The sequence below is a fragment of the Erinaceus europaeus genome, chromosome 17 (genome assembly GCF_950295315.1).
Source record: "Erinaceus europaeus chromosome 17, mEriEur2.1, whole genome shotgun sequence".
NCBI lineage: Eukaryota > Metazoa > Chordata > Mammalia > Eulipotyphla > Erinaceidae > Erinaceus > Erinaceus europaeus.
This window is the reverse complement of record NC_080178.1, coordinates 43,263,946-43,286,892: the sequence shown is the minus strand read 5'-3', so window position 1 is coordinate 43,286,892 and position 22,947 is coordinate 43,263,946. Positions and strand designations below refer to the sequence as shown.

General features: G+C 50.1%; 1 pseudogene; it reads left to right on the top strand.

The window, feature by feature from the left end:
- Positions 1–18,495, top strand: part of LOC132534051 (NADP-dependent malic enzyme, mitochondrial-like) — a 37,388-nt pseudogene extending 18,893 nt beyond the window's left edge.
- Positions 18,496–22,947: the final 4,452 nt, after the last annotated feature.

Here is a 22,947-nt window from a genome sequence, read left to right as displayed (position 1 = left end):
GGGGTGTCCTGTCTTGTCTCTGTAGCTTCTGAACTTCACAAGTAAGCCTAGTCCCTGTTTAGTTTGTGGATTCTGCTGCATTCACCCAGTCTGCCATCATCACTACATGTCCATTTCTACCTGTGAGTCTCTCTCTTCCCCTCTTCTCAGGAGACAACCAACAGACTAGATGACAGCGCCTCTTACCTTGAATGTGTCGGCAAAAACCCAATTTCTTTTTTTTTTTTAATTTTTTATTTAAGAAAGGATTAATGAACAAAAACATAAGGTAGGAGGGGTACAACTCCACACAGTTCCCACCACCCAATCTCCATAACCCACCCCCTCCCATGATAGCTTTCCCATTCTTTAGCCCTCTGGTAGCATGGACCCAGGGTCATTGAGGGTTGCAGAAGGTGGAAGGTCTGGCTTCTGTAATTGCTTCCCCGCTGAACATGGGCGTTGACTGGTCGGTCCATACTCCCAGTCTGCCTCTCCCTTTCCCTAGTAAGGTGTGTCTCTGGGGAAGCAGAGCTCCAGGACACATTGGTGGAGTCTTCAATCCAGGGAAGCCTGACCAGCATCCTGGTGGCATCTGGAACCTGGTGATTGAAAAGAGAGTTAGCATACGAAGCCAACAATTTGTTGAGAAATCATGGATCCCAAGCTTGGAATAGTGGAGAGGACGTGCTAGGGAGGTACTCACTGCAAACTCTAATGTACTTCTGCTTTCAGAAAAACCCAATTTCTAAGTAAGATCACTGGGATTAGGGTTTCCACATGTCAGTTAGCTGGATCCAGTTCCTCCGAGGGGTTCGCAGGAAATATCTGGCTATAGTATCACTCTCTAGCAAAAGTAACCCTCCTCCATCCTCATTTATGGACTGCTAGGTCATGCCCCTGGCACATTTTATTCCATGTCATTCTCATTTTGAGGTGACTCTGATCGTATGTCCAGAGGCTTTATTCACTCAAAACAAAAATACAAACAGAAACATAAGAAAAGATGCAGACCGGTGCACTTGTGTGTATGTTAGTGTCCTGGATCCAGAAAGCTCACAAGTGCCCTGTGGAGGGTGATTATAGGGTAGGCTATGGGGGTGGCACCAGTGAGAAGACAGGTATTTTCTGGCCCTACAGAATAAACAGTCTAGTGTGAGGCTGTTTGCACTCAAGATGTGGCTTCCTAAATGATAACCTCTAGCCAGGCCTGAGAACAGTATGGTGATGTGCATGCCTGGGTTCTGGTGCCCTCTGGTGACTGTGGCTGTGTCTCTTCTAGTGGGCTGTTCATCACCATTCATGACAAGGGCCACATTGCCACCATGCTCAACTCCTGGCCTAAGGATGACATTAAGGTAGGTTTCTTCTCTTCTGTGCTGTTGCTTTGTGGTGTACTGGGTCCTCTCAGCCTGGACCAGAAAGAAAGCCACCACAGCACTAAAGGGAAGAGTCAACACACCTGTCCCAGTTATGACAGGCTCACACACCTATCATAGCTACGCAGGGAAAGGCCTGACAGAGGGAGAGTGGGCCAGAGCAAGGCTTCCAGGGATATCAGGGGCTAAGGTCTGAACCCATATCCTGGTGCATCGTAACCTTGGCTTCTCTGAAGGATGATGACAGATGGGTTCCCTCCACTGAGCCTGCAGCAACCAAAAACCCTCAGAGGGGAGTCGAGGGGACAGAGGACCACGCTGGCTCAGATAGGCTGGCATCCAGAGAAGGACCACTGCAGGAGCACTCCCCTGTCTTGCAGGCTGTGGTGGTGAACACATCCTTGGCTTGGGGGACCTGGGCAGCTATGGCTTGGGCATCCCTGTGGGCAAACTGGCACTATACACAGCATGACGGGGGTGTCTACCCACACCAGTGTCTGCCTGTGATGCTGGATATGGGCACCAACAACCAGATAATGCTCCCAATCTGGGTCACAAGGGCAGGGATGCTTCTGCCTCAGGGCACCTCCTCTGCACAGGCCACACAGGAGAAGGATAGAGAGAGACACACAGGCAGAAAGAGAGAGATGCCAGGTCAGGAAACATATGTAGATGCCAGGCCAGGCAACGTATGTGTCAAGCAATGAAGTAGTTACAGAAGCCAGAACTCCTTTGTTCTGTCTCCCCAAAAGAATTTTGGTTCATACTACCAGAGGGGGGAAATGTTAAGGGAAGATGACCTGAATTCCACTGCGATCTGAAATGTTTGTCACCAAGAATCTTTATTTCTATACCATCACTGAGAGGGAAGAGAATCTCAAAAAACAGAGGAAGTCAGGTACTGTTTTGCTTCTCTGGGAGAAAAGAGGGAAAAGGAAGGACATTTGGAAAAAGTAATAGGTGTAAATGTGACTTAGAAAGGAAGTGAATAAATAATAGAAATGAATAAAAGTGGGCAAAAAATAAAACTACATACACACATATATAGACACACACACATACACACACATACACACACACACACACACACACACACACACACACAGAGAGAAATATATACTCAACCCACACCTATGACCTCAGAACTATGGCAATTTCTGCAGTAGATGGATGGAAACACAGAACTCTGGTGGTAGGGACGGTATGGAATTAGACCTCTATTATCCTATAATTTTGTAGCACACTATTAAGTCACTAATAAAACATCAAATTAAAAGGAATCAGGAAAAGAAGCCAGACCAAGTAAGACAAGGGCCTGGCCCAGGTGTGAGCCCCCACACCAAACAGGGATGCTTGGCACTAAGGGAAATTCAGGTGCTGTGGTATCTTTTCTCCTCCTTCACCACCTCCTCCTTCTCATTCCTCTCTCTCTCTCTCTCTCTCTCTCTCTCTCTCTCTGTCTTTCTCTCTCCCTCTCTGAAAAACTTGGTCCTGGGCAATGAAATTGTGCATGCCTTAGTCCTGGTTACAAAAAGCTAAAGTCATGGAGAACATGGAGAGAAATGGTGAAAGTAGCATAGTGGTTCCCATTCTAGACTCTTTTCTTCAGTCTTTTTTCCACCAAAGCCATCCTTAAGTCCAAAGATACCTTTCCCAGCCACTAGAATTCAGCTGTTCGTTTGCTTGTCTGTCTGTCTGTTTGATTGTTTTACCAGGGCACCAATCAGCAATGGCTAAGGATTGAACCTGTGACCTTGGAGACTCAGGCATGGGGTGTTTTTGGTATTACTATTAAGCTGTCTCCTTTGCCTCCCCACCCAAAGGTGTCATTTGATTGGATGCTGGGTGTATCCAGAGTTCCATAAGGAAATTCCCTTCCACAACCGGACTCAGGAAGTTTCTCATCTCCTGGCAAATAGAAACCTGGTTCTAGCACTGAGTATCTACGGATCAGTGTTTGTGTTCCATCCTGATTATCTTCTTACGATAAATTCTTAGAAACATAAGGCTGGGAGGGATAGCACAGGGATTCTACACAAATACTTTCCTGCCTGAGGCTCTGAGGTCACAGGTTCAACCCCCAATCACACCATAAACCAGAGCTAAGCAGTGTTGAAGGGGAGGTAGAAAGAGAGAAAAGAAAGAAGGAAGAAAGAGAGAGAGAGAGAGACAGAGAGAGAGAGAGACAGAGAGAGAAAGAAATGAAGGAAGGAAGGAAGAAATAAAAGGAGAAAGGAGAAGAAAGATCCTGCAGGTGTGGAGGGGAGGCAAACGTTAGAAGCTGTACTCCAGTGTCTCTCTTCTGTCTGACTCTCTCTACCTCTGAACCTGTATCTAAAAGAAAAACAGTTGTGGAGAGAGGCAGGCAGTGGTGCCCCTGGTTTAGCACACACTGCAGTGTGCAAGGTTCTGGGTTCAAGCCCCTGGTCCCCACCTGCAGGGGCAAAACATCACAAGTACTGAAGTAAAGCTGCATGTGTGTCTCTGTCTCTTTCCTTCTCTATCTCCCTCTCCCCTTTCAATTTCTCTCTGTCTCTATCCAGCAATAAATAAAAAAATGAAGTTATAAATTACAAAAAGGAAGAAAAACAATTGATTGCTGGAACCAGCAGTTTTGTTGTGCAGGAACCGAGCTCCGAAACCAATGCTGTGTCAAAATTTAAACAAAGAAACAAATAACTGAGCTGGCTTGGAGGTGCAGAGTAGCCCCCTAGGCTGGAAGCTTAGCCCCCAGGCCCCTTCAGCACAGATCATCACCTCCCAACCCCACATCCATCCTTCCCACTGGGCTGCCATCCTGAATAGTCTGTCAGTCTGTCTGTCTGCCCCAGGAGCTGCTGGGTGACCCCCTGTACATAGCCTGTGGCAGGAGCATGTACATGGGGAAGATTAGGATTAAGACCAGATGCTGGATGAGTTCATGGATGCAGTCACCCACAAGTGAGAGACACAAGCCCCTGGGATGGTGTGGGGCAGGAAGGGGCTCTGAGAACAAACTGAGGGGGGGATTGCTCAGGGGGGATGAGGAATGGAGACTGCCTCACCTTTGAACTCAGAGACAATCAGGGCCATCAATGGTGAGTGTGTGTGGGGTTTGGAGGTGAGTGGTTACTGAAACACATGGGGGAGGGAACTCAGCATCTAAAGTCCAAAGAGGGAAACCTCCAGGCCCGAGCTGTTCTGACTGGAGGCAGGCTATAGGATGTTATGAGTGGAGGGGAAATGTGTCCTTCCCACAGAAGGTTCTAGCATTTAGGATGCCTCACCCCTATCTGGGGCCAGGTTGAGTAAGTGAGCAGGTCCTGTGGATGCTGGCTGTAAGATTAATGAGGGGACATCTCTGCCCTGGAATGATGGTGCCCTCACTTTGCGGAGAACTGCCCAGAGAAGTCCAGCTAAGGCCAGTGAGTTGCTCGCTCTGTCTTGCCCCAAATCCCATCAACCAGCTACACACACATACTTGGAACCAAAAAGAAAGATCCAGAAAAAGGAGCTGAAAATGTACCTGAAGGGACGAGTATGCTGAAGAGGACACATGAGGCTGAGGCTCAAAGGGGCAGGAGTGTGGTGGATGTGTGGAGAAGAGCCAGAGGGATGTCATCCAGAAATGCCCACAGAGGTTGTCCTCTGGCCTAAATAAGCCAGCGCTGCCCACAGTGCTCTGGCTTCTCTTGGAGCAGAGCCCCCCGACACAGGATGCGGAACTGAATGAACTGCGTGTCTCAGTGGCTCTTCAGGGACTCTTCAAGGAGCTGGGAGTAGCTGAAAGTGCTGGGTTCAAATCCCAGCACCACATGGGAGCATCCCAACACCAGGGGAACTTTATGCCTGGTGGACCAGTGCTGTTTCTTTCTGTTTTATGCCCGACCCCCAACAAAAAATAGGGAGCAACAAGGCACTATGGGGCTTGTCTGGTAGAGTGCGTATGTTATAAGGCCAGAGGACCCTGGTTTGAATCCCAAGCCACTATCTGTGAGCACCTGCAGGGGGGACACTTCCTGTGCAGAGGAGCAGTGCTGTGGAAGTGTCTCCCCTTCTCTAGCTCTCTATCCCTTTCGGTATGTCACCCTTTCAACTCATTGCTGGGGCTCAGTGCCTGCACAGCTCCATAGCTCCCAGAAGCCATTTATTTTTCTTTCCTCTAGATAAAGGGTGAGTTACAGAGAGATAGAGAGGAGAGACATAGATAGGAGAAGAGAAATCACAGCGCTGGTCCATTACTTGTGAAGCCACTCCCCCCTCCACTGGTGCCCCCATGTTGTGGCTGAGGTTCAAACCCAGGACCTCTTGCATAGTAGCATATACGCTCACTGACTTCTCCACTCAGATACGGAATCCACTGCCATGTCCAGTTTGAGGGCATCACCAATGCCAATGCCTACCTTCTGCTAAACAAGTACTGAGACAAGTACTGCATGTTAAATGATGACATGCAAGGTAGGTTCTGCCTTGGGACTGAGTATCTAGGACTGATTCCCTCACACAGGACCACCTGCTGCCAGCGTGCTACTGGGGCTCCACTGCCTCATGGCTCAGGTTTCACTGTGACCTGGGAGAGAGTTCTGGGGCTTTGCTAAACCACTGCTCCCTGGTCTAGACCTTGGAGACCATGGCTGCATCCAGGGAGATGAGTATTACATGACTGCATATATCTGTGACTGTGTACAAGGTCATAGGGTCTAGCCTCTGGACACCACATGGGATAACCTACAAAAGGGAAGCTTCATGAGCAATGGAGCAGTGTTATGGTGTCTCTCCTCTTTCTATCTCTCTCACTCTTAATCTCTCTGTCTCTTGATGTCTATCATATATATATATGTATATATATATATGTATATATATATATATATCATGTAGGTATTGAGCCCTATCAAGAACACTGGTGGCAAAAAATGCAATAAAACATGTAAAGGGCATTCTAAATAAAGCAACCAGCAAGTTCAAACTGGACTAGGACAGAGCACCTTTGTGAGCCACAGTTTCAGCCTCTCTCCACAGAAGTAGCTAACAAAGACCTGAGGCAGATACAGTAAATGTTTAAAGTGCTAATATATGGGGATCATATGGTGGCATGGCTAGTAGATCATACAGGTTATCATGCTCAAGGACCCAAGTTCAAGCCCCCAGTCCTCATCTGCTGCAGGAAGCTTCATGAGTACTAAAGCAGTATGGCAGATGTCTCTCTCTCTCTCTCTCTCTCTCTCTCTCTCTCTCTCTCTCAACCAGATGTCCTTCATGTTTACATTTACAGGGAATGATGAAGTGTGAGTAGTGGGTCCCCTTTCTGGTGGCCTTGAAGACCACAGGGGATGGGAGGGGCTGCTAGCAGACACTGTCAAGCACGTTCTGCATTGGAAGTGCCCAGGAGGGTCCAGACTGTGTCCAGGGGCCCTCAACAGTGGGGACTAGAAAGCTGTCCCCACAGCCAACACATGGGCCTGTGACTGCAGATAGAGGACACCCCACAGGGAAAGGACTCTCTGGGGAACAGTCCTGCTCACTGCCAGCCCAGTGTAAGAGCATGCTGCACCTGCTGCCCCTGCTTTTCCCTCTGGCTCTGGCAGAGCTGCCGTCATGCTGAGTCAGAGCAGGCCAAGTAAAGCAGTCCAGGGGTTGGGGCTGGGAGGTGGGGTGGGTGCCTGGGTCCTGCATCCTTGGGTAGACTCTCTTCAGAATTTAGGAGGAAATACGTGGCTCTGACTCTGGGAACTATTGCTGGTCTGTCTGAGACCAGGAATGTCCCAGAAGACACCAATAAGGAGGTGGTGATAGGAGAGTCCTTGCTGGAGTCCAGCAACTCCACACTAGGCTGGGGAGAGGGAAGCCCACCTGGTCTTCCCTGGTTTTGCCCTGGTCCCTGTGTCCATGGGGGTAGATGTGAGTGAGGGCACACCCGGTCCCATCACCTTTATGCCTCCCAGTGGCCACTTGTGGCTTCCATTAAGTGACCCAGCTTATTGACACGGAGCTGACAATGGGCCCACAGGGACAGCTGGCCAGTCACTATGGCTAGCATCCGACAAGCCCACCTTCTACAATAAATGGTTCAACTGGAGGCCACATTGGCCCACTATTCAGCCCTCATTCCCTAGTTGGTCTGAAGGGTTTGTCAGGTGACCAAGAATCTGGGGCTTAGCATCCTGAAAAGACATTGCAGTGGTTTTGCAAAAGGCTTTCACTCCTGAGCCTCTGAGGTACAGGTAGAATCCCAGCAGAACCATAAGTTTGAACTGAGCAGTGCTTTGTTTAAAAAATAAATGGATAAATAATGAAATCCCTCTTGAATATACATATTTGAAATACACACATACAGATATATGAAGTATTGGGGCCTGGGTGGTGGTGTACCTCGTTAAGGGCTTTATTATCATGCGCAAGGACCCAAGTTCAAGTCCTCAGTCTGTTGCTACCTGCAAGGGGAAAGCTTCGTAGGTGGTGAAGCAGTGCTGTAGGTTCTCTCTACCTCCCCCCTCTCAGTTTCTCTCTGCTCTACCAGATAAAATAAATAAAGTAAATAAAAAATAAATGTTAGCAAGAAAGATAGACTACATATATATGAAATAAATATACATATTTGAAAGAAACGTGGTTAAGGTGGGAGGCTTTGAAGGAGACAGGCACAACAGCTCATTCAGATAGTGCACTCCTTTCTCCTGTGCATAACCCAGGTTTGAGCCCAGCCCACACACACTGGAGGTGCTATGGTCTCTCTCTCTCTCTCTCTCTCTCTCTCTCTCTCTCTCTCTCTCTCTTTGTCACCAGGGTTATCACTGGGGTTCAGTGTCTGCCTGACTCCACTACTCCCAATGACCATTTTTTTCCTTGAGATGGAGAATGAAAGACTTCAAGGGAAGGAGAGATACCACTGTACTGTTCCACCACTTGAGAAGCCCCCACCCCTCTGCAGAAGCTCCCTTAGGGTGGCTGGGGGACTTGAACCCAGGACCTTATATATGGTAATGTGTACACTCTACAGGGTGAGCCAACTTCTGATCCCCCCCTTTCTACATCCTTAATATGTCACCCAAGAGCCACCCCCAACCCCCATGAAAGTCAATGTTGGAGAAAAAAACAGACCTTCTGTTGTAGAGCTCAAGACTTGTTGTTCAGCCTTTGAGGTTCTGGGCTGAACTGTGTGTTGTGGGGGGAGTAACTTTTTCCTCCAAAGGGAGCCTCCAATGGCACCCCAGGGAGAACACCCAAGGCCAGCAAGGCAGCCAAGGTGTTGGGGGGCTCAGGAAGCCACATACACTGCTGGGGTAGAGAGTACCAATGTTCAAAGGTCAAGGTGCTGCTCAGAGTTCTAGGAAAAGTATATTTCGTGACCTGGGGGAGCAAACTGGGTGCAGTAGAGCAGGAAGCAAGGTGGCAGTGGATACTATCAGGGTTATTCAGATTCCAGCCACCAGAGAGAACATTCCACTCTCAGGACCAAGGCCCAGCCTTGAGGCTGTTCTGCTGATAGTCTTTGAGCCATCTGCTGGTCAGAGCACAATCCCTCCTCCGAGAGGCAGAAGGCTGCGCTGAAATAGGTTCCCAGGCTGAGGAAACCCTGGAATTCTAGGGAAGATTTACAGGGGCTCAAAAATCATCAGGTTGGCAGAAACACATCTTTATACTCCAAGAAATTAATATTAAAGACGGTTGGCAGGAAATACCTATTCAAAAAGGGGACCAGAGACTTCTTTGCTGGATTTCGAGGGCCTCTCGTCATTCAGGGAAAGATATCTATCTTTTGTGTCATAAGATCTGTGAGTTCAGATTTGTGACTCCCTGACTTGGCCTTGGAAGTTTCTTTGAGTTGAATATGATTTCATGAGCCCAAGAGACCTCCTACTACTAGGCCCCCAGACAATATACATGCTATGCAAACCAAGCTGTAAATTCATGTTAAAATCTATTCTCCTCTGTCTGCAGTAGTGTTAGGCCCTGCTGATCCACTGGGCATAAAATGTAGGCCAAATACTGTGCTTGAGTCCCCACACAGCAAATCAATATAAAGGGCTGGTGTGTGTGTTTGGGGGGTAGGATGCTGGGAGAAAGAAAATCAGTATCCCTTGACCCTGATTTCCTACCTCTCCCCAAAGAGCCTCTCTTCCCTTCTGGTTCCCATTCATTGGCTTTAACATCCACAAGATTATCATTATTTGATCTGGTCCATTCCTGTGTTTGCTTCTGAGTGGGAGGGCTACACAGCAGCTTCTGTCTTTACATAACAGACTGCTACTTAGGTCTTCCTCGGTCTCTCTGGGAGCCAGCTGGACACATGGGGCACCCCCTACCCCCACCAAGTAGCTGAGCCCACTCTGCTCTGTCACAGACACAGCCTCCCTGGCAGTGGCTGGGATCCTTGTGGCTCTGTGGGTCACCAGAAGCCGGCTCTCTAGCCATGTGTTCATCTTCCAAAGAGCTGGGGAGGTAGGTACTGCCAGGAAATGGAGAAGCCTAGAGGCAACCTGGCACGATGCCTCATCTGGACACTGCACTCCTTTGCCATGTGCACGGGCACTGCATTGGAGGAACATCCAGACCTGTGGGCTTTTTGCATCCTCCCTCATTTGAGGATCCCTGCGTCCCCCAGGTGTGGAGGGAGGAGGGCTAGCTGCTACCTCCCTGGGTCTGAGCCTGTCCTGTGTGGCACCCCCAGGCTGCCTTGGGCATCACTCACCTCCTGGTCATGGCCCTGGAGCAGGAAGGCATCCCTGCTGCTGAGGCCACCAAGATCTGGATGGTGGACTCCAGGGGACTCATTGTCAAGGTGGGTTGGCCTGGGGGCAAGACATGGGGTATCTTACAGTAGCTGGAGATGGGGTGCTCACCTGTGAGGAGGCAAGTCTGGCAGGCAGGTGAGAGAGGAGGAGGATGAGGGCAGGACCTGCTCTTTATTTGGATTGATGGCTTGATTGATTTTGCCACCAGGGTTACCATTGGGCCTCAGTTCCTACACTGCTTCATTAGTTCTGGCTGCTTTTTTATGTAGAGAGGAAGAGATAGAGAGAAATAGAAAGGGGAAAAAGGAGAGAGAAACAGAGAGAAATGTAATTACCCTGCAGCACAGAGTGACCCCACTCAGATGTCACTTAGAGCCTGAACTCAAGCCCCAGATTCCACTAGCTTAGAAAACTGGGGAGAGGGACCCACGAAACTGTTCAAAGGTCAGAGCTGAAAATGTAAAAACCGGGGCTAGGAGGTGGCACATCTGGTAGAGTGTTGGGACTATGTGTAAACCTGATAGAGCTTAGGGAGAACCACCCCTGTCCTTGGATGGAGGTCTGAGAAGATAACCTCTTGGTAAGTCTCTCTCAACCGAGATGAGCAAAAGGGGGGAAACTCAGACTTAGTTCTTTCCTTCTTGACTCTCAGGCCCACAGAAACCCCAATACTACCCTCTATTAACTGCAGGCCACATGGCTGCAGATTCACTTATTCAATGTTACCTTCTGATCACAGAAGAACACACTTCATCACACACCTCAGACCCCAGACGAGAAATTCCAAACTATATGGCTTTTTGATATCCATCTTCTCTCTGTCTCACCCTTCTGGTTTAACCCCTATGCTTCTCTCAAATACCCTTAGATTATTAAGTTGCTGCATCATGGAGAATAACTGTCTTGTATCTCATCAATTCCTGTGATACCAGCCCCCTACCATAGGGCCAAGCCGGCCTTTAAGAAACCTGTAATTTCTGACATATTTCAATAATTCCCTTTGTTTGGTTTTCTATTAAACTCATGTCCACCTTGCTAATAAACGAGTTCTGAGCACGCTAGAGAGCTCCCTGGTGTCTTTTACTTCATGTCACCCCTGTCGTGAGCGAGAAAGAACTGGTCCGTTACCTTTCCCCCCGCCAGAGACGCGACAGTAGAGCACCCCGCCAGAGACGCGACAGTAGAGCACACACGTTCCCACTTGTGAGAACCTGGGTTCAAGTGCCTGGTCCTGACCTGCAAATGAAAAATTTCCCGAATAGCAGAACAGGCTTAAGATTTCTCTCCTTATTCCCTTTCTGTCACTCTCTGTCTCTATAAAAGAAGGGGAGAAAAAAGAAAAGAAAAGAAAAGGAGAAGAGGGGAGAAGGAAAGAAAGGAAAAAGGAAATAGAGACCACCAAGAGTAATGGAGTTATGTAAGTACTGAGCCTGGGCAATAACAATGCTGGGAATAATAATAATAATAATAATAATAATAATAATAATAATAATAATAATAACATTAAAGTATAAGAACCATGGACACCTGCATCCAAGAGCCATATATTTCAGTGGGCGGGGTGTGTGCCTTGCCATGCACTTGAATCACATTCAAACCCTAGCACCACATGGGAGGGTGTCGCTGTACTGAGAGCTTTGGTGCTGTGATGGCTACCCTTCCGTGTGTGTGTGTGTGTGTGTGTGTGTGTGTGTGAATTTCTCTCTCTCTCTTTCTCTATTTCTCTCTCTCAGAAAGAAGTACAGAGTACTCTCTGTGGCTCAAATGCAGCAACTCTCCCCAGGTTCCTCACAGCTATACCCTTTCTTTCTGTCTTTGCAGGGGAGGAGCCATCTGAGCCCTGAAAAAGAGACTTTTTCTCAGGACTGTGCTGAGATGGGCTCCTTGGAGGAGGTGGTGCAGCAGGTGAAGCCCACAACCATCATAGGTAGGAGGGTCGGCCAGGCTCGGAGGTATTGAGACTCCATGCTGGCAAAGCTCTCTCTGCTCAGGCCACAGCTTTTGTTGAGCAGCTACAGGGTAAAAGTCTTGGGACTATGGGGACAGCAGGAGCCCTCCTGGCAGAGTACACATGTGACCAGACTTGAAGGCCTGAGTTCAAGTCCCATGTCACCAAAGGGAGCTGCTACAGGAGGGGAGCTTCTCAAAGGTGGAGCTATTCTGCAGTGCCCCCCTTCCCTCTGTGTTTCTCTTTGGAGGAAATAGGGGAAAGGGGGCCACTGGGAGCGGTGGAGCTGTGCAGACATAGAGTCCCAACAAGAACCCTGATGGCAAAAAATAAAATAAAATAAAATAAAATATTATAGTATTACAGGATTGGACTGAGAAGAGAGAGTTTGAGTCACCTGACTCTGGGTTCAAGCCCTGGTATCCTGCCACCAGGAGAGCTCCATGGATAATAGGGTGATGCCATGGTGTCTTTCTCTCTCTGTCTTTATCACCTCTCTCTCAGATATTACATGGAGGGGATTGACTGGGGTGTAGGTGGTATCACATGTGACAGTGTTCCCCACCCTGTTCCAAAGCCAGAGCACTGAGGCTTCCAGCAGGGCTCAGATACCTTCCATGCCTGAGGCTCTGAGGTCCCAGGGTCAACCCTGGTGTCACCAGAAGCCGTAGTAGTAGCAGTAGCAGTAGCATTAGCAATAGTAGTAGCAATAGTAGTAATTAACACATTTAGCTATACTGGCCAAGATCAAATAATCTAGCTGTGACTCCTCTCTCGTGTGCCGGCTCCCAGGTGTGGCAGTCATGGCTGGTGCCTTCACAGAGCAACTCCTCAGGGACACGGCCTCCTTCCACGAGCGTCGCATCATCTTCGCCCTGAGCAACCCCACCAGCAGGGCCGAGTGCACAGCTGAGCAGTGCTACCATGCCACCCAGGTCAGCAGGCCCTTACCAGGCGGGCAGACGAGCTCTCCAGGGGAAGATGACGATGGGGCCTGGGAGCCTGGAGGAGGCATGGACATGGCCCAAGAGCAGTGGGGCTGGCAGGCAAGTGGGTGGGTGTCCAATTGGACAGGTGAATGGGCAGGCAGGTGGGCAGCTGGAGGGCAGGTAGGCGGGCAGGCTGAGATAGGCAGGTTCTAGGACCTAGCAAGGGGCTCCCAGCTCTGTCCCCCTACCCCCACCCCAGGGCTGGGGCATCTTTTCCAGCAGCAGCCCCTTTGAGTGCATGACCCTGGAAGATGGCCACACCTTGATTCCTGGGCAGGGCAACAACGCTTACATGTTCCCAGGGTTGGCATTGGGTGTCATCGCAGGTGACGTGTGGAACATCCCTGATGAGCTCTTCTTCCTCACTGCAGAGGTAGGCCACCTGCTGAGGAAGCCCCCAGAAACTTTCCAGAAGCAAAGGTAGGGTGCATGTCTGAGTATCTGTCCCAACTCAGAAAAAGGGGGTGGATACCCCTCCAGGTAACGTGTGGACATGAAGGTCCTTTCTGTTCTTGTCACCAGCTTCAGAACATTGGGCTAACTTTTTCAGATAAAGGAGGGAGAGGGGAGAGGCCCCATAGCCCCAAAGCTTCCCCCTTCCCCCGTGCTGTGGGAGCTGGGCCTGGACTGGGTTTCACATCTGGGAAAGCCCCTATGTTCCCAGGTGAGCTAACTCCCGGCCCTGATATAGTCACTGTAGTTTGTGTGTTGGTTTGAATTGATTTGCTCATTATGGAACACTGCTCAGCTTTGGTTGATGGTGGTGGGCAGGGATGGAACCTGGGATCTCAGAGCCTCAGGCAGGAAAGTCTTTTGAAGCACTATGCTTGCTGTCTCCTTGGCCCCAGAAGATTTTTTTCCCACTTTTTAAAATTTGTGATTAATAGTAAGTTATAAGATTTTACAGTGTATAGTTTCACACCACACTCATCACTAAAGTTCTGTATCCCCACCCTTTCACCTCCCAAAGATAACCACCATAGTTCTCACAAGTCTTACAAAATCTGCTGCTTCAGGTGCTGCTTCTCCTCCTACTACTATTCCTCCTCCTCTTTCTTATCCTCCTCCTCTTTTCAAGTTCATCTGTACCCACTCTCTAGATTTCACTTATGAGGGAAACCATCTGATAGATATCTTCTATCTTATTTATTTCACTAAGCATAATCACCTCTAATTCCATCCATGTTGTCCCAAAGGTCATAATGTCAAGTTTTTTTTTGGTCATAGAGTAGTATTCCATGGAATATATATCTTGGAACTTGCTCAGTCCACCATTTCTTGATGGGCATTTAGTCTGCTTCCACTCTTAGAAGACTCTGCACTGGACGTGCTTCATGGATTTTTTTTCTGGACAACTCTGGGCATTCATAAGACCAGCTATATTTGACTAAATATTTATTTTGATGGTGGGGGAGAGGAAGAGAGGGGGAGAGAGACTGCTCAGCTCTGGCACATGCAAGGCACACCCTCAGGCTTGGGGGGCCTGTACTCAACTGCTGGAGTGTCTCCCTGTTGTAGTGAGTGATGCTGAGTGTTTCTGAGAGTTTATTCAGTGCCAAACTCCCCCAAACACCCCCCCCCCAGAAGCCAAGGCTCAGACTTTGCCTTTGTTCTGGAAATGGCCAAACTCAGCTTATTTCTCTCTTCCCACTCCCTCTTCCCCTCCCCAACCTCAACGACCCCCCCAAGAAATTTCCCAGGAGGTGTCTGAGCAGCACCTGTTGCAGGGGAGATTATATCCGCCCCTCAGCTCCATCAGAGATGTGTCTCTTCTTCTTCTTCTAGCGTTTGCCCTTCTTCTGTAATGAGTCAACAACGTCAGGTTGAGCCTGATGTAGAGTTTGGAGACCTCCTATGAATCTGTAGAGGTGGCAGTCATTGACTATGTGGGTCATAGTCTGTCTGTAGCCGCAGGGGCAGTTCGCGTCGTCTCTGGCTCCCCAGCAATGGAACATAGCGGTGCACTGGCCATGGCCTGTTCGATAGCAATTGAGGAGGGCCCAATCATAACATGCTAGGTCAAAGCCGGGTTGACACTTGCAGGGGTCTGTGATGAGGTGTTTGTTCTTTACCTCAGCTGACTGAAAACTCTGTTTCCAAGAGTCTGGAACAGAGAAGTTCAGTGTAGGCGTAGGGGACCAGATTGGGTGACGAGACGTCAAGCGTTGGACAGGGTGGGCCAAGATATCCCCGTATATTGGCAGGTCTGGTCGAGCGTAGACGTGGGAAATGAACTTAGATGATGGCGCATCCTGACGAATATCTGGCGGGCCGATGTTGCTAAGAACTGGCAGCCATGGAACCCGGGGTGGAATGGATGGTTCCAGAAATTATCCTCATGGAGGAATATAATTTGGAATCGACCAAGTAGACATGGGGGCTACAGAACCATACTGGGGCACAGTATTCTGCAGTGGAATAGCATAATGCCAGAGATGATGATCATAGTGTGGAAGAGCTCGCGCCCCATGAGGAGCTGGCCAGTCTTGCAATGATGTTATTCCTCGCGCCCACCTTTGCTGCAGTTTTTATGAGATGTTTGTGAAATGACAGAGTGCGATCGAGAGTAACGCCAAGATAGACTGGCTGGGCTTCATGCCGGATTCTCGTATCGCCTAGCTGCACATTAAGCTCACGTGAAGCCGAGGCATGGTGTAGATGGAAAACAGATGATACCGTTTTTGCAGTGCTAGGGATTAGTCGCCATTTTTTACAGTAATCAGATATCAGAGACATGTCTTTCGTGAGTGTTTCCTCGAGGATGTCGAACTTGGATGCCTGAGTTGCACAGCAGATGTCATCGGCGTAGATAAACTTCCTTGAAGAAGTTTCTGGGAGGTCATTGATGTAAATTTTAAATAGCGTAGGAGCCAGAACAGAGCCCTGGGGGAGGCCACTTGAGACAAGCCTCCATCTGCTAGACTTGTCACCCAGATGCACCTGGAATCTTCTGTTTTGGAGAAGAAACGATATAGTGTTGGCCACCCATGGAGGCAGGCATCTTGAGATCTTGACTAGGAGACCACGGTGCCAGACCGTGTCATAGGCTGCTGTGAGATCAACAAAGACAGCCCCCGTCTTTAAATTCTTCTGGAATACATTTTAAGTGTAAGTTGAGAGGGCCAGGGCTTGTTCGCAGGTAGATCTTTCTGGGTGGAAACCAGCTTAGGCAGGTGATAGGAATTTCTCTGTAAGGTGAGAAATACGTGACAGAAGCAGCCTCTCAAGGAGTTTGTAACACACAGAGAGGAGAGAAATTGGTCTATAGCTGGTGGCCAGTTTTGGGTCTTTCTTTGGTTTCAAAACCGCTATTACCTTAGCACGACGCCAAACTTTGGTCATAGACTCAGATTCCAAGATGTGGGAGAGGAATGAAGTGAGCCACTTCTTTGCAGCGGGGCCCAGGTTAAGAATGAATTCTGGGGTTATGTTGTCATAGCCAGCAGCTGTTCCCGGTTTAACCCTCTTCAAAGCGTCTTCCAGTTCAGACAGTGTAAAGGGAGAGAGTTTTGGAGATGGACAAGATAACCGGAAGTGGGATGACTACTCATGGGAAATTTCTCTTTTCCAGACTGGGTTGATCTTAGCACGTCCAACTTGAGTTAGGTGACTGGCCACTGAGTTTGGAGATACGGGAGGATGGGAGACTGGAGGGGGTTGGCTACTGGCACCCAGACTGTGAAGAAGCTTCCAGGCCTTCCTACTTGAGTGGGTGAAGTTCAGACTTTCCGTGAGTTGTTGCCCCTCAGCTATATCTGCCCCTCAGCTCCATCAGAGATGTGTCTCTGAGAATCGCCATCAAGGTGAGAACCTCTGCCCTGTGACACTGGCAGAGAGGCAAGTGGCCTTCTCTGTGGCTTGAGGGAGGAGGGGAGAATGGTGCAGAGGATGCTGGGAATGTGCTGCCTGGGCTAAACCCTCCTTGCTTCCTGTCAACCATGCTCTCACCCAGGGCTCCCACTTATGTTTGTGCACACACAGGTATGTGAGGACATGGCTGCACATGTGTATACATGTGCATCTTATGCATGCACATATGTGTGAATGCACACGTGTATACACAGAAGACTGTATGGAACCAGAAATGGAACCTGAGAGCCCAAGCCATAAACATAAATCAGAGGTGCCAGGTGGTGGCTCACCTCGCAGAAAGCACAAGTTACCCAGGTTCCAGCCACAGATCCCCATCTCCAGGGGGAGCTTCATAAGCAGTGTAGCAGTACTGCAGGTGGCTCCCCTTCTGTCTCTCCCTCTAATTCTGTCTCTTAATTCTATCTCCCAGTATCTCTGTCTCATTAAAAAAATAATGGCCACAGGGAATAGTGGAGTCATGCAGGCACTGAGCCCCAGAAATATCCCTGATGGAAAAAACAAATGTGAAGCAGTGAAGTTAACTTTGATGATTCCAGGAGTGCTGAGGACATTATTATATTGTTATTTCTATTAATATACATATACATGTATATCTTTACATCTTTTTTGTTGATTAAACCAATTTTTTACTGTTTTGTTGTCTGGATAGTGGTTTACAGGACAGTTGTGGACACATGGGTACAATGTGTCATCTGCAGAACACTCTCAATTCTAACTTAGGTCCTTCTGTTCCACCGTGCACCAGAAACCCTCCCTCCAAGCTCCCCACAGCCCTTTTGCTGCCTCCTTCCCAAAAATCCTTTGCTGTTTTTGTGCAATACATGAAACTCAGTTCAATTTTACTTGTTTTCCCTTTCTGTCCTTGACTGTTAAGATCAGCCTGTGAGTGACAACATCCATTATTCATCCTTCTATTTGGGGCTGATCTCACTTCACATGATTTCTTCAAGTTCCATCCACATGAGGCAAAGAAGATGACCTTGTCATTTTTAACAGCTGATCAGTGTCCCACCAGTGCTCCACTTTCTTAGCGACTCATCTGTCATTGGGCATCTGGTTGCTTTGAAACTTGGGTTGATACAAATAGTGCTGCTATGAAAATACCTGTAGTATTTATTTCCCAAGTCATTTTTAATATTTGTAATATTTATTGGATAGAATGCGAAATTGAGAGGGAAGAGGGAGATGGAGACAGAGAGACACCTGCAGCACTTCTCTATCACATGTGCAGCGTGTCCCCTGCAGATGGGGACTGGGAGCCTGAGCCCTGGTCACTGCACATTACAATGATTGCACTTTTACCTGGCCCCATATTATTGTTTGTGTTTTTTCATTTCCTAGAATTGAGGAGCTTCATAGTATATGGTCCTCCTAACTGCCCCTGCTCCCCTACCTGTTGCCCTCCTTAGGGGCACACTAAAGGCCCTTCATCCTTCATCCCCACCATCTCACAGGTCCTCACATATGCCTACAAGCACAACCTGGACACTTACTACCCGGAACCTTTGGACAAGGAGGTGTTTGTTTGCTCCCTGGTCTACACTCCTGACTATGACTCCTTCTCACTGGACAGCTATACCTGGCCTAAGGAAGCCATGAGTGTACAGATGGTCTGATGCCATTTCTGCAGGGCTGGGGGCAGGGGCAAGGGAGGGACACCCACAATACAGATGTCCTCTGATGGCTGTTTTGTCACTGTCTATCCCTAAACTCTCTGTGCAAGAGCAGAAGCCCAGAGGCATCTTGTCCCACAGGCCCTAAATGCCCATATTTTTAGAACCTCCCTCCACATCTGGCTTAAGGATTTCTCCATACTTTCTGTTGCCAGCCCTGAACCTAAGCTTGTGAGAAATCTAAAAGCCCCACTTGGACCTCGGCCCTGGCAGTGCCCATGACTGCTGGTGGGGAGAGAAGTGTGGTGTGGGGAGTCACTTGGCCAGGAGGAGAGTGGTTCAGGGCATGCAGCTAAGCAATGAGAGAGCAGAGTGGTGGAGCAGTAACTAAAATACACGAATCACAAGCATGAGATCCTGAGTTTAATCCTTGACATCGAGTGTGCCAGTGATGTCACTGCATGACACAGGAAGCAGACACTCAGGAAACCCCTGCTGCCTGCTCTGCCTAGAGCCACACTGCCATCTGTCAGCCACAACAGGCCCCTTTGGCCCAGGTCTTAGTCTCTCCATATCTCCCAGTGTGCTGACACTCAGTGTAGTGTCCCCAAAGCATAGCTCTGTCCCATGACTCCTGGATTCGGGCTAAAGATTCATGGGGGTTGGGGGTTGTTCCAGAACATTCATTCCTTCAGAAAAGTCCAGGCTTGGGGAGGCATGATAAGATTCACAAGTGACTGTTCTGGAGGAGAGAGGCAGAACATAGCTCTTCATACTAAGGCCTTGGGTTCGAACCCCAGTACCACATGGGAGCACCATGAATGGTAAAAGGGTTGGGGAGCTTCATGGTCAGGGGAACAGTGCTAGGGTAACTTTAGTCTCTCTCCCCCTCTGGACACAGTAAAACATTTGAAGCTGGAGGCCTCTGAGCAATGGAATTACACTAGCACAGGGCCTTGGGCTTCTTGCCTTTAGCTACATAAAGCTGTTACAAGCAGGGACCCAGGAAGGGGGTGTGATAAAGCCTTGATATAGGAGGCCCAAAGTTGGAGACCTACCACTAAATGGGAGCACCCTGGACAAAGGCCAGTGGAGGGCTGGCAGAAAAGCTTCCCTGAACAGAGGCCTGCTTGGCCCTACACTTAGCCCTGGCTAGAGCCCAACCCCTACCACACTGGAGGAAACTGCCCTGCTGGGGTCTTTCCTGCTCTCCCTCTGTCTGAAAGAATTGCCTGGAGTGCTGAAGCCCTGGATGGGGCTCCATGGATGGTGGGACAGTACTTTGATCTTGTCTTCTCTCTAAAAATACAGACTTACAGATTGTCCAGGAAGGTAGCTCAGTCACAATGAGCAGGCATGAGGCCCTTGGTTTCCTCCTGGAACAAGGCACCACATTAGATAAAAAAACTATGAACTGGAAAAATAGCTTCGTAGAACAGTGTGCTGCTTTGTCATGTGCATGGCCCTGGTTCAAACCTGACAACCACAGAATTGAGGGAAATTCAGTGCTGCTTCTGTCTCTCATAAAGTCAGCCCATAGTGGTTAAGTCTTGATGAGAAAAAAAAAAGATTAAGAACAAGCAGGCACATAGAAATGCTTTATTATTTTAACATAAATTCCAAGAGGAGGTTGTACTTTTTTAGAAAAGGACGGGGGTGACACACAAGGAGGGTACATGCACAAGCAGGAATACACCCCAGGCGAGGTGAGGCTGGGTGCCTCTTCCCCAGCTTCTTTGGCAGATGCTCTGGGGAGCATGGACTGGGTGCCAAGGGTATGAGAATGAAGACAGCACTGCACAGCTAGGGGGTAAGGCTGGGGTCCCCCTCCCCAGCTGCCCTGGAATTAAGTGATATGGGTGAGCTTGGAGGACAGGAGGCTGCACTGGTGGACAAGAGGGGTTGGAGTGGACTGAGGGGAACTGGTGGAGTGGAGGGAAGGAGTTTGGTGGAGTGAGGTGGAATGGGGACAGTTGGAGTGGGGGGAGAAAGGTGGATTTGAGAAGGGAGTGGGTTGGAGGAGGGGTAGAATGTTGGAGAGTGAGTGGAATGGGGGACACAGTAAAGTGGGGAGGGGTGATTTGGGGGAGGGTTAGAGTGGGGGAGAATGAGTGGAATGGGGGAGGGCGTGAAGTGGGAAGGAGTGGGTTGTGGGAGGGATAAAGTGGGGGAGAGGGATTGGAATGGGAGAGGGTTGGAGTGGGGAGGGGGTGGGTTCAGGGAGGAGTAGAGTGAGGGGGTGTGGAATTTGAGTGGGGGAGGGGTGGGATGGGGATGGGCTAGAATAGAGGAATGGGGAGTCTTGAGGGGAGGGGTTTAGACTGGCAGATAGGGGAGTTTAGTGGGAAGGATGAGAGTGGTCTGGTGTGGGGTGGGGGTGGGGATAGATGCATAATCCAGAGTTAGGCTGGGAGCACCCTCTCCATCTGTCCTGGTATCAGGGCTGTGAGGTTGACAGTGGTGCTGGACTAGTCCCAGGGGATCTGGGGCCAAGAGAGGGATGGACTGGTGGGTGTAGGGAGTGAGGAGAGCTCACCACATTCAGTATGAAGCTGGGTTCCTTCTTCCCAGCTGCCCTGAGGGTGCACTGGGAGGGTGTAAGGAGGGTGGTTGGGTTGGGGGTGCTGAAAGGGGTAGAGGCAGGTTGAGTGGTGGGGGTAGGGGGTGGGGGTGAGGGTTTGTTGAGTGGGGTGAATCCTCCCTCTACCCCCCAGTCCACCCCTAACCCCCAGGACCTGCTACCAGGACTACTGAGGAGGAGGCACCCAGCCTAACTGGCTGTGATGTTCAGTCTTGGTCCTCAATGCCCACCCCCCCACCACTCCACCCCTCCTCCACACTCAACACCCCTTCACCCCAACTACCCTCCTTTCACCACCACCCCATCTCCTGTCCACCTTCAACCCCATGGCCTTGGCTGCCAGGGAAGCTGGGTGCCTCCCAGCTGCTCTGGCAGCAGGTATTGTGGGCCTGAAGGTAGAAGGGAGATGGGGTGGTGGAAGGAGGGCAGGGGGTTGGAGGGGTTTTGAGTGGGGGGAGGGGTGCAGTGGTGGGGGCCGGGGTCAAAAACAGCACAGCATAGCCAGTGTTAGGGTGGGTGCCTTGTCCTCAGCTGTCCTGGTAGCAGGTGCTGTGGGGTTGTGGGTGGACTGGGGGGGGGGTGGGCAGAGGGTGGACTAATGGGAGATGGGGAGGAGGGGTTTGGTAAGAGAAGGAAGATAGACAGGTGGGGGGTGGAGGGAGGGTGGACTAATGGGAGTGGGAAGGGGGTCTAATGAGGAAGGGGAGAGCACTGGTGGGAGGAGGGGGTTGAAACATCAGTCAGGGTGAGGCTGGGTGTCTCCTTCCTGGCAGCAGGTACAGTGGGTGAGGATGGACAGGGAAGGTGGAGGGAGGAGGCTGGACTTAGAGAAGGGGTTCAAAAAGGGGAAGGTTGGTTGCACTGGTTAGGGCGGGGAAGCAATACACCAAAGCCAAATGGAGGTTGGGTGGCTCTCCCCAGCCACTCTGGCAATGGGTAGCTTTACGGCTGAGAATGGACAGAATGTGGGGGTGTAGGGAGGGTAGAGTAATGGTTGGGTGCTTTGTAGGGGGGAATCCAGTGGGGATGACCTGAATGGACTGGTGGGTCATAGTGGACTGGGAGGGGAGGGGTGCAGTAAGGGAGAGGTGTGGATTTGGAGAGAAGGGGGTAGACTGGGGGGGTAGAGTGAGGGTGAGGACAGCACAGCACAGCCAGTTTGGTGTGGGGTGAGGATGGACTGAGTCGGGTGGGTAGTGGACTCTTGAGTGGATGTGGACGTGGACTGGGGCAAGGAAGGTGGACTGCAGGGGAGGGTGGTGGATGAGGGGAGGGTGGTGGATAAGGGGAGGGTGGTGGATGGAGGACTGGGGTGGACTGCAGGGACGGTGGTGGATGAGGGGAGTGTGGTGGATAGGGAGATGGGAAACAGACTGCAGGGAGGATGGTTGGCTGGGGTAGGGTCAACTGGGGTATGAGGGGATGGCCAGAGAGGGATGAAGTAGACTGTGAGGAGAGGGGTTGTGTGGGGGGGGTGGGTTTGAGGGCAGCGCACCACAGCTCAGGTAAGGCTGGGTGCCTTCTCCTCTGCCACCCTGGCAGCAGGTGCTGTGAGGTTGAGGCTGGACTGATGTCAGGGGTGTGGGTGGAGGACAGCACTCCACCCTAGGGTGAGGCTACATAACTCCTCCCCACAGCTGTTACATTATGCTCTGGGTACAGGTTGACTGGGGGGAGGCTGGGGGTGGTCAGGCACACATGGATTCACAAAGGGAGGGAGGACAGACACAGTCTCCTCCTCAAGCTCCTAGTTGGCATCCAGCTGGAGTCCCAAGACAACTGGGAGGCGAGGACTGGACTCTGGCTTCACATGATCATGGGAGACCCTGGCAAGTGTTTGTTATAGGGCCAGATGTAGGTCTTGCCCTTGTTCG